The sequence below is a fragment of the Aedes aegypti genome, unplaced genomic scaffold (assembly GCF_002204515.2).
Source record: "Aedes aegypti strain LVP_AGWG unplaced genomic scaffold, AaegL5.0 Primary Assembly AGWG_AaegL5_hic_scaff_75_PBJ_arrow, whole genome shotgun sequence".
Lineage (NCBI taxonomy): Eukaryota > Metazoa > Arthropoda > Insecta > Diptera > Culicidae > Aedes > Aedes aegypti.
In genome coordinates, this window is record NW_018736448.1 from 135,655 (window position 1) to 149,446 (window position 13,792).

Genomic DNA, 13,792 nt, shown 5'->3' on the forward strand with positions numbered 1-13,792 from the left:
ACCCTACAGGAGCAGAAGGATTAATCACGCCCTACACATTCGTCACCGGAACACGGGTTGCGGATATTCTGAATTTTCCGAAGATAATTAAGATATATATGTGTTAATTAATTATGTAATCGAAAGTGTGAATAATAGTGAAAAATAAAATATAACTCATAAAGTTAATCTATGCAGCCTGTATGTTGTTTCAGAGAAATCACGATCAAAATTTCGAACAATTTTGCCACTGCTAAGAACCCCATTTTGAGTAGTTTTTCCCCAAAAATCACTATTCTCGAAATAGTTAGTTATTACTTAAAACGGCCTCTTCGTGGAATGACTCGAAATTGAATACTTTGCAAAATACTCAATTTTGAATCATTCCACTTAGCTGTCAAGATGAGTACAAAAGAGTTTATTTTAGGTAGTTTGGCTTCTCCGTGTATGTATAATATACTTTGCAAAAAATAAGAAGAAATCAGCCCAGAAGTAGATGTATCAGCATGTGTTACACACCTGATGTGTTCGTCCAGTCCAGAAGAGCTCGGTTTGTGCAAGTATGGTTGTATTTTTTTGTAACTTCGGTTATGCGTGTTGATATGTCGTTTTATTTCATTTGTGATATATTTTTTTAAGGGTGCATCACCTTGCTTAGTGACTTATTTATAAGTGCCCCTAATCCTTAAAGCTGCTATTTTGTTTTGTTATCTGATCATAATCTTTCCAAGGAAAAGATTGTCGTCATTGTGAAAGAAAAATAAATTCTATAGGGCAGAATGCAACGTACCCTCGTGCTGTGTGTACGCACATACATTATTCCTGCTTTCGGAAGTGTTTTATAACTACCTAAAGTAATAAAACAGACTTCTTAGTACTAATCAACAATACTTTTCAGTGATACTTTTTACCTATTGATCACTTTTCGTTCCTTATTTAGACCCGTGCTTTCTATTTTTTGCGAGACAAATTGCCGTGACGCAGCACAAGCTCGAAAACCATGATTCGCGCATCTATTTATGATCTATTCAACCATCTAGCCATTCCATGAAAACCCGATCTAGTGGGTCATCGAATTCCGTGAAAATTTGCGATTTTGTTGCTTATTCGAAATAAGGATACACTTGTTTTTGGATTTTTTGATTAGGGTGACCATTTCCAAAATAGAGAATCGCGATTTTGCAAAATTTTTATTTAAAAAAAATATATAACTTTTAAACCATTTGACCGATTTTCAATCTATTTGGACGAAATGAGAGCTAAAGATTTCGTATTTTCAGTTAAAATATAAAATAATACAAAAACTGTTTTTAAACATGAAAAAAAAATCAATAACTTCCGTTTTTTCGTGTTTTGAAGGCCTCGGGGCCTATTAATGTTCTCATTTTTCTGGAAAGCTCAAAAAATTTAACGTTTACCGTCAAATTTTCAGCGATGTATGTTATTTTAGTTATATATATATATATATATATATATATATATATATATATATATATAACTTAAAAGTTATTACATCAGGGAGGTCTTTTTAAAAAATTAATATCGCTACACAACTTAGAACTACACGATCAGACAGCCACAAACAGACTGTTAATTTATTCATTCTCAAAACCCTAACTGGTCTGCCTTCTTCCCTAAAACTGCTAACCTTGCACCTACTGACGATGGGCCTCCGGTCACGTTGTTTACTCTGATCGGTTCCACTGGTCGTCCGTTGTCTCCGGTTTCATTCTTGAAGAATGTTGCTGACTTCGGTGTCTGGGTGCATGTCGGCGCTGGTTCCGTGGAAGCGCATGTTTTGCCAGTCAAGTGTGATGGCGAAGATCCGCGCTTAACTGCTCCCCCTTTAAGTATTGCTCGTCTCGAGCAATTGCTTGTCCTCGATATGATCCGATACTTGAGGATTACGAAAGCTAACAAAGCGATTATGATGATGACACTGCTGCTGAGTGATGCAAATCCAACATTGTGTTTGAAGTCAACCAACTCTAGACGTTCCCTGTTTTGAAAATGTAGGTTTTCCAGTTCTGTCAAATTTATGTTTCTCTCAATACTAGATACTCCAATGTTGTTTGGTAGTATTGGGTGTATGATGGGATGATCGAACCATAGTTCGTAGTTTTCGAAAAGTTGATTGTTCACGAATAGTGAACAGTTGTGAAATATTATTAGATGAATTCCGGATAACGACCGTGTATCGATCCCGCAGGTGCTATTGATGTTTACGTCTTGGTGAACGGTTATCACCAATAATGTTCCTGGGGCTATTAGTTTGGTCTCTGTTATCGGTGTCTTCTCCAACATTGGACAATGTCCGAATTCTCCTCTAAGAAGTGGTGCTTCACAAAGTTGGTCTCCTATCTCTACGAGCTGTCTCCTTTCACAAATTGTAACTTTGTCGCTCTCTTGGCATGGCGAGGTTATTGCGAGGATCCTATGTTGATTTTTGAATACATCTCGGTGGACCAGTTTGACTGTTTTGTTGAGCCTGGGTAGGGGTTCCATGGTGATTCTTCTGAATGAGACTGGGAGTAGTCTCGGGATGTTTACGCAGATGATGACTGACGACCTCCTGTGTATAACTGTTGTCGTCAGGTAGCTGTTGGCATCGTCTAGGTTATTGATTTCTAGTCCCTGACCTGCAATCTCCTGAATTATAGCAAATTTCTCCTTAGCTGTTAAGATGAGAGGATTTACAATGTTAACTTTAGCTAGCATGATGGCGTATTCGATCGATTTAAGTTTTTCCAAAAATGAATCTAATTGTAAGGTTAACAAGATTTGTTTGTTTTCTGAAAAGTTTGAGTTTTCTTGATTATAAATTTTCCTAATTAAATTTTCTTGATCTCTGATTTGTTTGTTAATTAAATCTAACCTGTTTTCGAATTTTGAATTAATTTTTATCTGTCGATTATTTTGTTTTATATAGGTGTTTCCGTTTTTCTTTAACTCTTCGAGGTTTGAATTTATAATTTTAAGATCCTCTGCATCCAAATTTCCTGTAATAAATTTTACTGCACTTCCTAATAGTTCTATGGCTCTTTTACTCCTAACTCTTGGAATGTTTAATGTGTTATAAATTGATCTTATTTCTGAAAGTTTTGCTTTGATTATTTCATTAAATTGGCTTGAATTTTGGGGCATATCTCTTACTAAACGTTCTATAATCGACAGTGAAATTTCGAACTGAGCAAAATCAATAACATGGAGAAGCCTATCGTGCCCATCTATAATTCTTCCCTCCCCTTTTTGAAGAAGCAACGCTCCTGCGTTGTTTGTTATGTCGTGAATTTGTATTGATGAAAGTGAGGGTTTGGTGATGAAAAACGTGAGGATGGCTATGGGTAATGGAAATGGCGTCATGTTGTTTCGTGTTTTCAGTGATTCTGTAAAGATATTTAAAATATTATTATTAGATTATTTTATATATTTTTTTTTGTAGTTTTTGTTTGTTTGTTTTTATATCCCCTCTAATGAAAGGGTCTTTTTTTTTTTTTTGAAAATTTACGTGACTGCGCGTTTTTTGCTTGAGACACAAGCGCAGATTATCCATGAGGGTAACCAAGGGTCGGTTGACTCCCTGTCGATGCCACTTTCCACTGCTGCTCCGCAGGCCATTGCCATGAGGTGGTCGGCTAATGAGAGCCATGCTGATGCTGCTTCCGTTGAATATTCCGTTGTGCTTTTACGAAGAGACTCGTAAAGATTGTTTATTTGTGCAACGCACAAGCTAAATAGAAATCTATTTCTTAAATCCTTATTCATTCTGAAATTATAAAAAAATGTTAATTAAACTCGTTTTACATTGTCCTTATGTATTTCTCGACCATTGTCGTCAATAAAGACTCTGCCTTTATTGTCAACGACAGTGACTGGGGAATACCTAGGCTTTGTTTTCCTCTTAATGCCTTGGATTTTATTATAAGCCACTTGATCTGGGTTCAAATCTGGTGGCGGTTCTCTATTTATGTTGTGGTAATCTAAAGCACGCTTGTTCGATTTGTCATGCGCTAGCATAATTTCATCGTAAAGCTTGTCTCTGGATTCCACGATTTTTTTTATTTGGAGAGGCCTTTCTTGGTCGTCTTTTAACCCATAAAAAGCTTCTCTAGGCTTAAGTTTGATACTAGAGTGTATGGTATTGTTGTACTGGGTACAAGCAATATTCAAAATTTCCTTTGTGGTCAAACTTCCGAATGTCGGCTTGATACACCTGAAGATTTCATTAATGGTTGAATGAAATCTTTCCACTAATCCATTACTTTTGCTGTGGTTAGGTGGAATAAAAAATATTTCTACACCAAGATCATGGAGAAGTCCACGTATCTCAATGGATCTTAGTGATGGTTCATTGTCGCAGACAATTTTACGAGGTGTTCCGAAAATTTTAAAATATTTCGTTAGACCTTTTCTCAAGTCCAAAATATTTCTAGATTTGATATGGATTAGAGATCCGTATCGTGAAAATTTATCTATTGCAGAAAGAAAGCATGTTTTTTCTGCAATATAAATGTCGATGTGCACTATATCTAGTGGTCTTTCGGGACGCGGGGTAGAACCCAGTGCAACCTTGTAAGGATGTCTGTCATATTTGTTTTTATGACAGGTTTCACAAAGTTTGATGTACTCTCGTACTTTGAACTTCATTCTTGGGAAATAAAAACGTCTAAGAATTTCCTGATGGTTCTCCCATATACCTCGGTGGGATCTATCATGGGTTTGTTCCAAAATGAGATTCTGTTCTTCAATGCTTCTGAGATCAATCAGTAGTTTCTCGGAGATACATATTTTGAAAGCTTTTGCTCTACTGAAATGATTTTTATACGTTGTTTGAACAACGTTCATTATACTTTCAGGACAGTATATGCAATTCGTCCTTTTTAAATCCATGTAATCCTTAAAAATTTTGAAAATTATTGGTACTCCAAAGACCATTCTGGTAATTGTTCTTCTAAATATTTTCGGGAAAATTTCTTCATAATTTTCTGTTGAATCTGGACCGATTTTTAGAATAATCTGGTTGCAAAATTCATTAACAGGTTTTTCTGTAAATTTAATAAGATCAGAATTATCTGTATCAGCGGAATGTACGGTATTTAAAGATTCTGCGTCATCATCGTCTGAATCATCATCCGTAGGAGTATCGTCTGAAGAGTCATTTTCGTTAACATTGAGTTCGTTATAATGTTCGTTACGAATTCTGGACAAGCTGTCCGCAACTGCATTCTGCTTACCAGGACGGTAGCGAATTTCATAATCAAACTCACTAAGTGAAAGACGCCAATGAACAAGCCTGTTATTGGTGTCCTTTAAGTTTAGTCCATAAGTCAAAGGCTTATGGTCTGTGTAGAGAATAAATTTCCTGCCATACAAATAGGGGCGGAAATATTTACAAGCCCATACTACAGCCAATAGTTCTTTCTCTATCGCTGAGTATTTCTCTTCTGACTTGTTTAGTGTACGGGAAGCGAAAGCTATCGGCTTATCACTTCCTATCTGACCTTGAGATAGTACTGCACCTACTGCGAAGTTTGAAGCATCAGTGGTGAGTATAAACGGCTTAGAAAAATCGGGGTATTGAAGTATGTTACTACTAGATAAAATACCTTTACACCTTTCGAAAGCGTCAACGAATTCTTTCGAGTGTGTAATTTCTTCTCCTTTTCTTAGAGCGTTCGTTAGAGGTTTTGCGATTTTCGCAAAATCTCTTATAAATTTACGATAGTATCCTAAGATTCCTAGGAAACCACGCAGTTCTTTCTCGTTCGAAGGCAACGGCCACTCTCTAATAATCAGGATCTTATCCGGATTTGGTTTGACGCCTTCTGAAGTTACAATATGGCCCAAAAAGGCAACTTCCTTTTTGAGGAATTCGCTCTTATCCAATTGTACCTTCAGATTGTGTTTTTCCAAAGTCCGAAATATTTTTGTTAAGTTATCTATGTGTTCTGTGAGGCTTGTTGAAAACACAATAATATCGTCCATGTAAACTAGACATATGACGCCTATGTGTTCTCTCAAGACGTTATCCATTACGCGCTGAAAGGTTGAAGGCGCGTTTTTTAGCCCAAAGGGCATTCTCAAAAATTCATAGTGTCCATTTTCGACACTAAATGCAGTTTTCGGGATATCTTCCTCTTCGACTTCTACCTGGTGGAAGCCAGAGGCAAGATCAAGGGTCGTAAAATACATGCATCGACCCAATTTGTAACGAAAGCTTTTCACACTTAACAGCAGCAGTTTAAGCGCCACTCCCCTATGGAGACTGCTGTTGCTTTTTATAGAGGCCCGGCTTGAGACACTCGTTCGGGCGGGTCAATAGGCTCAAACAGTCGTCAACCTCAGCGTTACCAACAGACCAACAAAAATCTTTATACCTAACGGAATCTAAACGGAATGAAAAAAGAGGAAACTCAATATCGGGGCAAGAATCTTCAGCATCAATATCCCAATCACCCTGAGTGGAGGCGTAAATTACTGTCTTAGCACAACTAAACTGTCTAAAATTCTGAATTCAACATGTTCTATATTCTAGTTTTTAAATTTACCTAAGTGACGTCACTTGCTTTACATGAAGTTCTTCGAGCTCATTATGGTTCATAAAAAAAAAATCAGATCTGACCTGTTATCCTGTTTTGGCGCAGAAGATCGGCAGCAGCAATCGGAAGCAGCGTGGCGGGAAGCGTCTTGGTGGTGAAATCGTGGTAGATGGCGTGGTACTCGTTAACCCAGAGACCAATAGGACTGGGCCCGAGTCGGAATGGCGGGTTGATATTCAAACGAGCGTGATGAAGGGCATCGATCAGCGGGCACCATTCATCCAACTGAAAGAGCGTGGTGGTAGTAGTCGTAACGCAGCGACCAATGGGACTTGGCCGGGTGGCGGAAAGGCTGGCAGGTGATATTGGACTTGAATACGAAGACGGGCTTCGATCAGCGGGCACCGTACATCCAACTGAACGAGCGTAGTGTTGCACAATTCCTGCTCCGTGTGCACTAACGTGATGCAGACCCCTGGTCGGCGATTCCAGCAGATTCGGCTATCGAGCGGATCGGCTGATTATGTTGCGCTATTAGGTAGGCAACCCGTGTGACGTGTCGAGCAGTGAAACGCTTGGAGAATACTGCTGGTTCCTATGTTGGCCACCAGTGGCGCGGCCGTCTCTAGTAATGCGGTAGTAGACGATGCTCCCAAACGCTTCCACTCAGAATTTCCCCGGATGGGAGTGGGGTGGCTTGTCAGGAGGGAAAGCGATTAGGGTGGTCCTTCTGGATTGCTTATCGGATGTTTAACGGGTATCCGAACAACTTTCTGGTCCCAGACTGGCACCCACGTTGAGCAGTGGGGATTATACCTGTTCAACGTGTCAATTTATGAATTTAAATTCTATCAACGCCATAGTACTAATCTTACCAGCGAATACGGTTTTAGCCAGCTCGTCCTGTCTTTCCAGAACAGCTAAATCCCGATAGAGATCTTTTGGGCCTACATTGATTTGAAATTCAAGCTGATCACCACTTTTGAAATCAAGACACCAAACTTATTCTTACCGGTGAGTTGTTTTTTTTAGCACGTGTTATTCTACTAGCAACACTATTTAATTTAAATATTTGCCTATCACTTGGCTCTGCCGTACCTAAATTAATTTAATAATTAATTCTCAAAACGTTTGAACTTATTTTAATCACTACCTTGTTAAGATGTTCAATTCAACTTCACTTGGTATTAACTTTCAATACTCAGTTTTTTCCCGATGTGCACTTGTTCACGATCTCCACTCGAATAAATTTAAAAAACCCATGCCAACTAAATTCTGCATTCAAACAGTGACCTTGAACACTGGACGCTATTGAAATTCCCATCTTTTCATAAAAAATCTACCTAAATTGAGGCTGTCTCATTCTGTTTTATATGCATGATGGACTTATACATTTTTTTAGTCCGTTTTCCACTGGTTTGTTTTTGAGTGCCAGCCTATCTTTTTCTAAAAATTTTGGATGGTTTGTTGCAACGTTGTGAGATCGCAACGGTACTCACGCCGCAGCCAAAAAGCTTCTGAATTGCATTTCTCTTTCACAGAGAGGTGGCGCTACGCTTGTAAAGAAGCTAAATGCTTTCGTGCAGAAAGCTGCTCTATACAGGGGTTATTCGATTTCATTACATTCTCGCCGATACGTGAAAAATAAAAATTTTGAAATTTTCAAATTTCAAAATTTTTATTGTGGGTCAGTCTGCTAATACTAAATTTTAATAAAATAAAGGTATTTTATTTAATCTTTTAGGTTCTAATTTAACCCAATTAATGAAATGTATGCTTTTCTGAACTTATCTAATAATTCAATCCAAAAAACAAATTTTCGCTACTTCATTGTGCTCCAGCTGAATTCATTCAATAACTGCTTCATTCATTCTACATCTCAATATATCCGTAACATACACAATAATTATACCTAACCAATAAACCTCAAACAAATTTGAGAAAATCATTTTAAATGTTCCTATATACTCCAGAGATATCTGGATAACAGTGTTCCAAGATAACCGAAAAACTCCAATAATGATTGGAAAATCAATTTGTTCTTTTATACTTGTAATTCATACTTAGCTGCAATTCAATACAATACTCACTTCGAACCCTCGTTCACGCCCTCTTTCTCTGACACCAATAACATAGCGAAATTGACTGAAGCGTTTGTTGACGAACGCTTCGTATACTAATAAAAAGCTAACGGGTATTCCCTCGGTTCCAAACATTGCGAAATGTCAAACCGAAGCTGTCATACGTCTGGCTATGGAAAATCGAGCTGTGTGAAAACAAATTTCTAATTGTTGGAAAAGTGGAAAATTTATACTATTGCAGCTAAAAATTAATGGAAAATACTAAACCGGTAAGTTAATTGATAGGTAAACTAATGGATTTTGAACGTTTGAGAAGTGAAAGTGAACTGTAAGTGATGTAATTCAATCAAAATTGGAATGTTTACATGAAGTGAGTACCCATTCTTAAGGTACAATTTACTTTTAGGAAAACTGATGGAATACCAACGCATTGACGAATCGGGAGGAAATGCAGGTGCAACGTCTCAACCGAAGAGCTGATTTACTTGGGGATTTCGTCCTGAGCGATACAGGATCACTTGAAGGAAGTTAACCCAAATAAACCAACGACGTGAGGAAACAAATTGACATCTCGAACGCCGTGGCTGCCGTAACACCTCAGAGTGAGTATTTTGTTGTTAGGCGAACCCATTTGTTTATGCACAACACGACCGATGTGCCGTCATAGCTGTGTTTATTACGCTCTTTTCAAGAACGAACCGTGGTATGTTCCCGATATTCGAGTGCCATTTAGGTCTTCCAGTACGTACGTATTGGTGCCTAAGGCCTCTCTGACGCGGACTTTAGTGAATTTTTGGCCGAACTTCCCAACATAGTGTTTACTTTTGTCGGAAAGATTAACATTCTTCTTGAATACTATCTCACCGGGTTTAAATGTATGTTTTCTATTTGCTCGGAGATTGTATGGAGTTGCATATCGTTGGTAGGCCTTCAAGAGATTTTCTCTGACCAGTTCAAAAAGCTTTTTCTGATCATCATGCAGGGGAAACCCAGTGTCTTGATCAGGATTCGTTAGATTCCTCAAGTGCTCGTATTCCCTACCCGAACTAACCATGTTTCTTCCAAAGTTCAGAAAATATGGCGTAAATCCAGTACTGTCGTGTACTGCCGTACGTATGGCCTGGGCAATTTGATGCACGGATTCATCCCAGTGTTTATGATCTTTTTGCTTGTTAAGGGCGCAACGGATAGCGGTCACGATTACCCTATTTACCCGTTCAGTCGGATTGGGACTGGGATGATATACTGACAAATTCCAATGTGTTACTCCATATCTATCCAATAACTTTTTGAATTGGTTGGAGTGGAAGACTTTGGCATTATCAGTAATGCAAATGGATGGGGCTCCAAAAAGTGTGAAGATATTTCCTTCTGTGAAAGCACACACTCCGGCAGCTGTGGCGGATTTCATGCATTGCACCATCACAAACTTTGAGAAAAAATCAGTGACAACTAACAACCAAACGTTACCATGCTTTGAACGGGGATATGGTCCAAGAAAGTCCATGGATATGAGCTCCCAGGGACGTGAACACATTTTAGGTTTCCCGCACTCAGGGGTCACATTTTGGTTTGGTGTTTTGGACTCTTTACATATGTCGCACGAATAACAGAAACGTTTAATTTCTGTTGACATACGAGGCCAATAAAATTTTTCTCTTATTTTAGCTAAAGTTTTAAGAAAGCCAAGGTGTGCTTCTTGATGTATTGATTGCATAATTTCTTTTCTTTCAGCTACGGGTACGACATACTTCCATCGAGATCCAGCATCATTGAACGGAGACAAGTTGGTGATATATTTGAAAACTTTCCCATCGCAAATACGGAAGTCCTTATACGCATCGGGGCGAGTTTCAATCTGGCGTTTCAATTGGGCTATGAACGCATCTGGAAATACAGCCTCAACCGTGAAAATGCTTCTGGATAGCGCATCGGCTGGAATATTATCGGAACCTTTCTTGTACTGGAGGACTAGGTCGTATTTGGACAGCTTCAACGCCCATCGTGCGATCCTCGGGGACTTGGATTCAATGGACATGGTCCTCAAAAACGTGAGGCTCATGGCATCGGTCTGAACAATAAATTGGCTGCCTTCCACAAAATGACGGAAGTTTTCAATGCTGAGTAACACAGCCAAGCACTCTCTTTCTGTCGCACTGTATTTTCGTTGGGTACTTGACAATTTCTTCGAAAAATACGCGATGCATTTCCGAATTCCATTCTGCACTTGTACTAAGACGGCCCCAATGGCTAAATCGGAACTATCCGTTTCTATGATGAAAGGAAGACCGAAATCGGGATTCCCTAAGATGGGCGCAGTCACCAAAGCAGATTTGAGTTTAATCAACGCGTTATTTGCCTCTTCAGTCCAGGTAAATGTTTTTTTGTTTTTTCTTAAAAGATTCGTGATTGGAGTTGTTATTTCGGAATAATTCCGAATAAATTTTTGATAAAACCCGGATAATCCCAATAACCGTCGAATATCCTTAAGGGTTTTGGGAACCGGGTAATCTAACACCGGCTGGATCTTACTGGCATCTACTGAAAGTCCCTCCTCTGACAGGACATAGCCCAAGTAGCGAATCCTTCTCTGGCAGAACTTTGATTTCAACAAGTTAATGGTGAGACCAGCCTGTTGAAGTCTCTTCGCTACTTCTTGAATTAACTGTAGATGGTGTTCGAATGATACCGAGGTGATAATTATATCGTCTAGGTACACATAAACCCAGGGCTCGAGATCATATCCGATCACTTTGGCCATTAAACGAGCCATCGTCGCTGGGGCGTTCGTAAGCCCAAAAGGCATCACAGTGAATCTGAAAAGACCTTTATTGGTACGAAACGCAGTCTTATCCTTCGACAGAGGGTCAAGTCCCACTTGGTAGTAGGACTCAGATAGGTCAATCACAGAGAAGTACCGTGATTGTTGGATTCGTTGTAAGATTCCGACCATGTTTGGGAACGGGAAATCGTCTCTCTTGGTACACTGATTGAGCCGCCTAGAATCTAAACAAATTCTCCACTTACCATTCGTTTTCTTAATCGGAAGCAATGGATTAAGGAAGTCAACGGGACCTGAACATTCTTCTACAACACCCAATCTCCTCATTCTTTCCACTTCTTCGTCTATGACCCTTTCGACAATGGGAGACCAGCGGTACGAAGGAAATTTTTGTGGCTTCGAACCTGGCAGCAATTCTATCGAATGTTGTATTAGGTCCGTACGACCCAGACAACCTTCTTTCGTCGCTGGCAAATGAGTGATAGCTTCGAATAACTCTTCCCTCTGACTGTCGGTTAGGTCATGTTCAGTGATTATATCACTCGGTCGCTCAATAATGCGATCGGGTACTTCGATTGTCGGCATTTCTAGGCTGTCGTCAATTTCGGGTTGCGCAAGTTGCGGTTTGATAGCCGACGAGGGCGATAATTCAAAACAAACCTTTTGATCCGTCAACTTAAAGTATCCTTCAATCATGTTTAGACTAGCTGAATCAGAGTATGGGTCTGAATCATGCTTGTGAAGTGATTCAGGTTTAGACATGGGATTGTCTGGTATTACTAACTGGAAACCGAACTTTTCCAAAAAATCCATACCCAGAATCAAATCTTTGGACACTTCTGGAACGATTACAGTAGGAATCACATAGGTTGCTGATCGGAATGTATAGGGTATGTTAACGTATCCTAAACAGCGATAGGCAGTACCATCTGCTGTGGATACTTTTAAATTGATTGAGTTTATTTTTAGACCTAAACGTTCAACCAGGGGTACTGAGCTTATGACAGATACGCTAGCACCTGTATCCGCTAGTCCTTCGACTTCTTCGTTTATTATTTTCACTTTTAAATGAGGACATCGATTGAAGTGGGTGTTAATATGAAATGTTCTGTTGAAATAGTTGAAGTTAGGGACCGAGTCAGGCTTGGGATTAGGAGTTTGGTCCTCATTACTCCTTTCCTCTACTCGTTTTTTGACTCCGACTCTTCCTTGCTTGGGAGATTATGTTGGTTAGGGCACCGAAAAGCTGTGGTATCGGCCTGACCACAAATGTGACAAAAGATTGTCTTACGCTTGTCACAATCTCGCCACATATGGCCAGTGCGGCGACAATTCCAGCACAACACTGAAATTGCATTGCTTTCCACTCCGTCGTACGGTTTTTCAACCACTTGACGATTTGAGTGAATTCTTTGCCCCGTTCCAGGCCGACTAGGTTTAGCTTTGAAGGCGAAGAGTTCCTCCTCGGTTGCTTCTTCGCACGGTAGAGATTGTTCCTCATCAATATCTAGGTGGTTTAACGTACCCGGTTTGACTGGGCTTTTGGGATTGTACAGAGTAGATTCTAGCGCATCGAACTTGTAGCATAATTGGGCCAAATGTTCTAATGAATGAATCGGTTCAAGGGCCAAGCGACGTTTATATGACACCTTCATGTTTTCAATGATGATGTCATATTTTTCCGTTTCAGCCATAGGCTTCATCATTCTCTTGGCCAAGGTCTCCATTTCCGTTAGGAAAGCACTAAATCTCTCATTTGGTCGCTGTTTTCGATTCCTCATCTCTTCCCGCAGTAGTCGATCCCGATTAGGGTTATCGTACCGCATTTTTAAGTGGAAGACCAAAGTATCCCAGTTATGGAAACGTTCCTCATAGGTGGTGTACCACACATAAGCATCGTCCCGGAATAGTAAATGAGCATGTATGCGTAAATCTTCCTTCTCAATCCCATAAGATCGGCACAACATTTCAATTTGCCTCAAGAAATCAATTACTGGCACAGAATTCGACTCACCTGTGAATTTGGGCCATTTTTCAATAATATTACATTGTTGATGAGGCAACCGTCTCATCGGAAGCCCACATCCAAAACTGGCTGGTGGTCCATTTTCATTTCTAGGCGTTCTTGCTATGCCTACAGACCCCGAGACAGGAGGTCGTGTGCTATCCATCGGGTGACTTTCAGATCGTCGTCCCATTAGCGGTTGGTTATTGAAACCCACCACCGGACTGAATTGAGAATTCAACGGGACTTCAGGATGCAACCGTGGAGTGGACACTCTCGCATCATGTCCACTAGATCTTTCGTAATTTCCTTCATTTGGAATACGAAAACCTGGTTGACCTAACAAATCGTGGGATTTTAATTGTAAAGGAGGGGTAGGTTGATTAATTCTGGGAGCTTGCCTCTC

General features: G+C 39.7%; 2 long non-coding RNA genes across 2 annotated transcripts; one reads left to right on the forward strand and one right to left on the reverse strand.

The window, feature by feature from the left end:
- Nucleotides 1-6,485: 6,485 nt before the first annotated feature.
- On the reverse strand, nt 6,486-8,582 carry LOC110681368. Its single transcript, XR_002503177.1, has 2 exons — nt 7,394-8,582; nt 6,486-7,334 (listed from the first exon to the last, which is right to left on the reverse strand). It is a non-coding gene; the product is annotated as an uncharacterized LOC110681368 (long non-coding RNA).
- A 141-nt stretch (nt 8,583-8,723) lies between these two features.
- Nucleotides 8,724-10,368, forward strand: LOC110681367. The gene is made up of 3 exons (XR_002503176.1): nt 8,724-8,868; nt 9,006-9,201; nt 10,334-10,368. It is a non-coding gene; the product is annotated as an uncharacterized LOC110681367 (long non-coding RNA).
- Nucleotides 10,369-13,792: the final 3,424 nt, after the last annotated feature.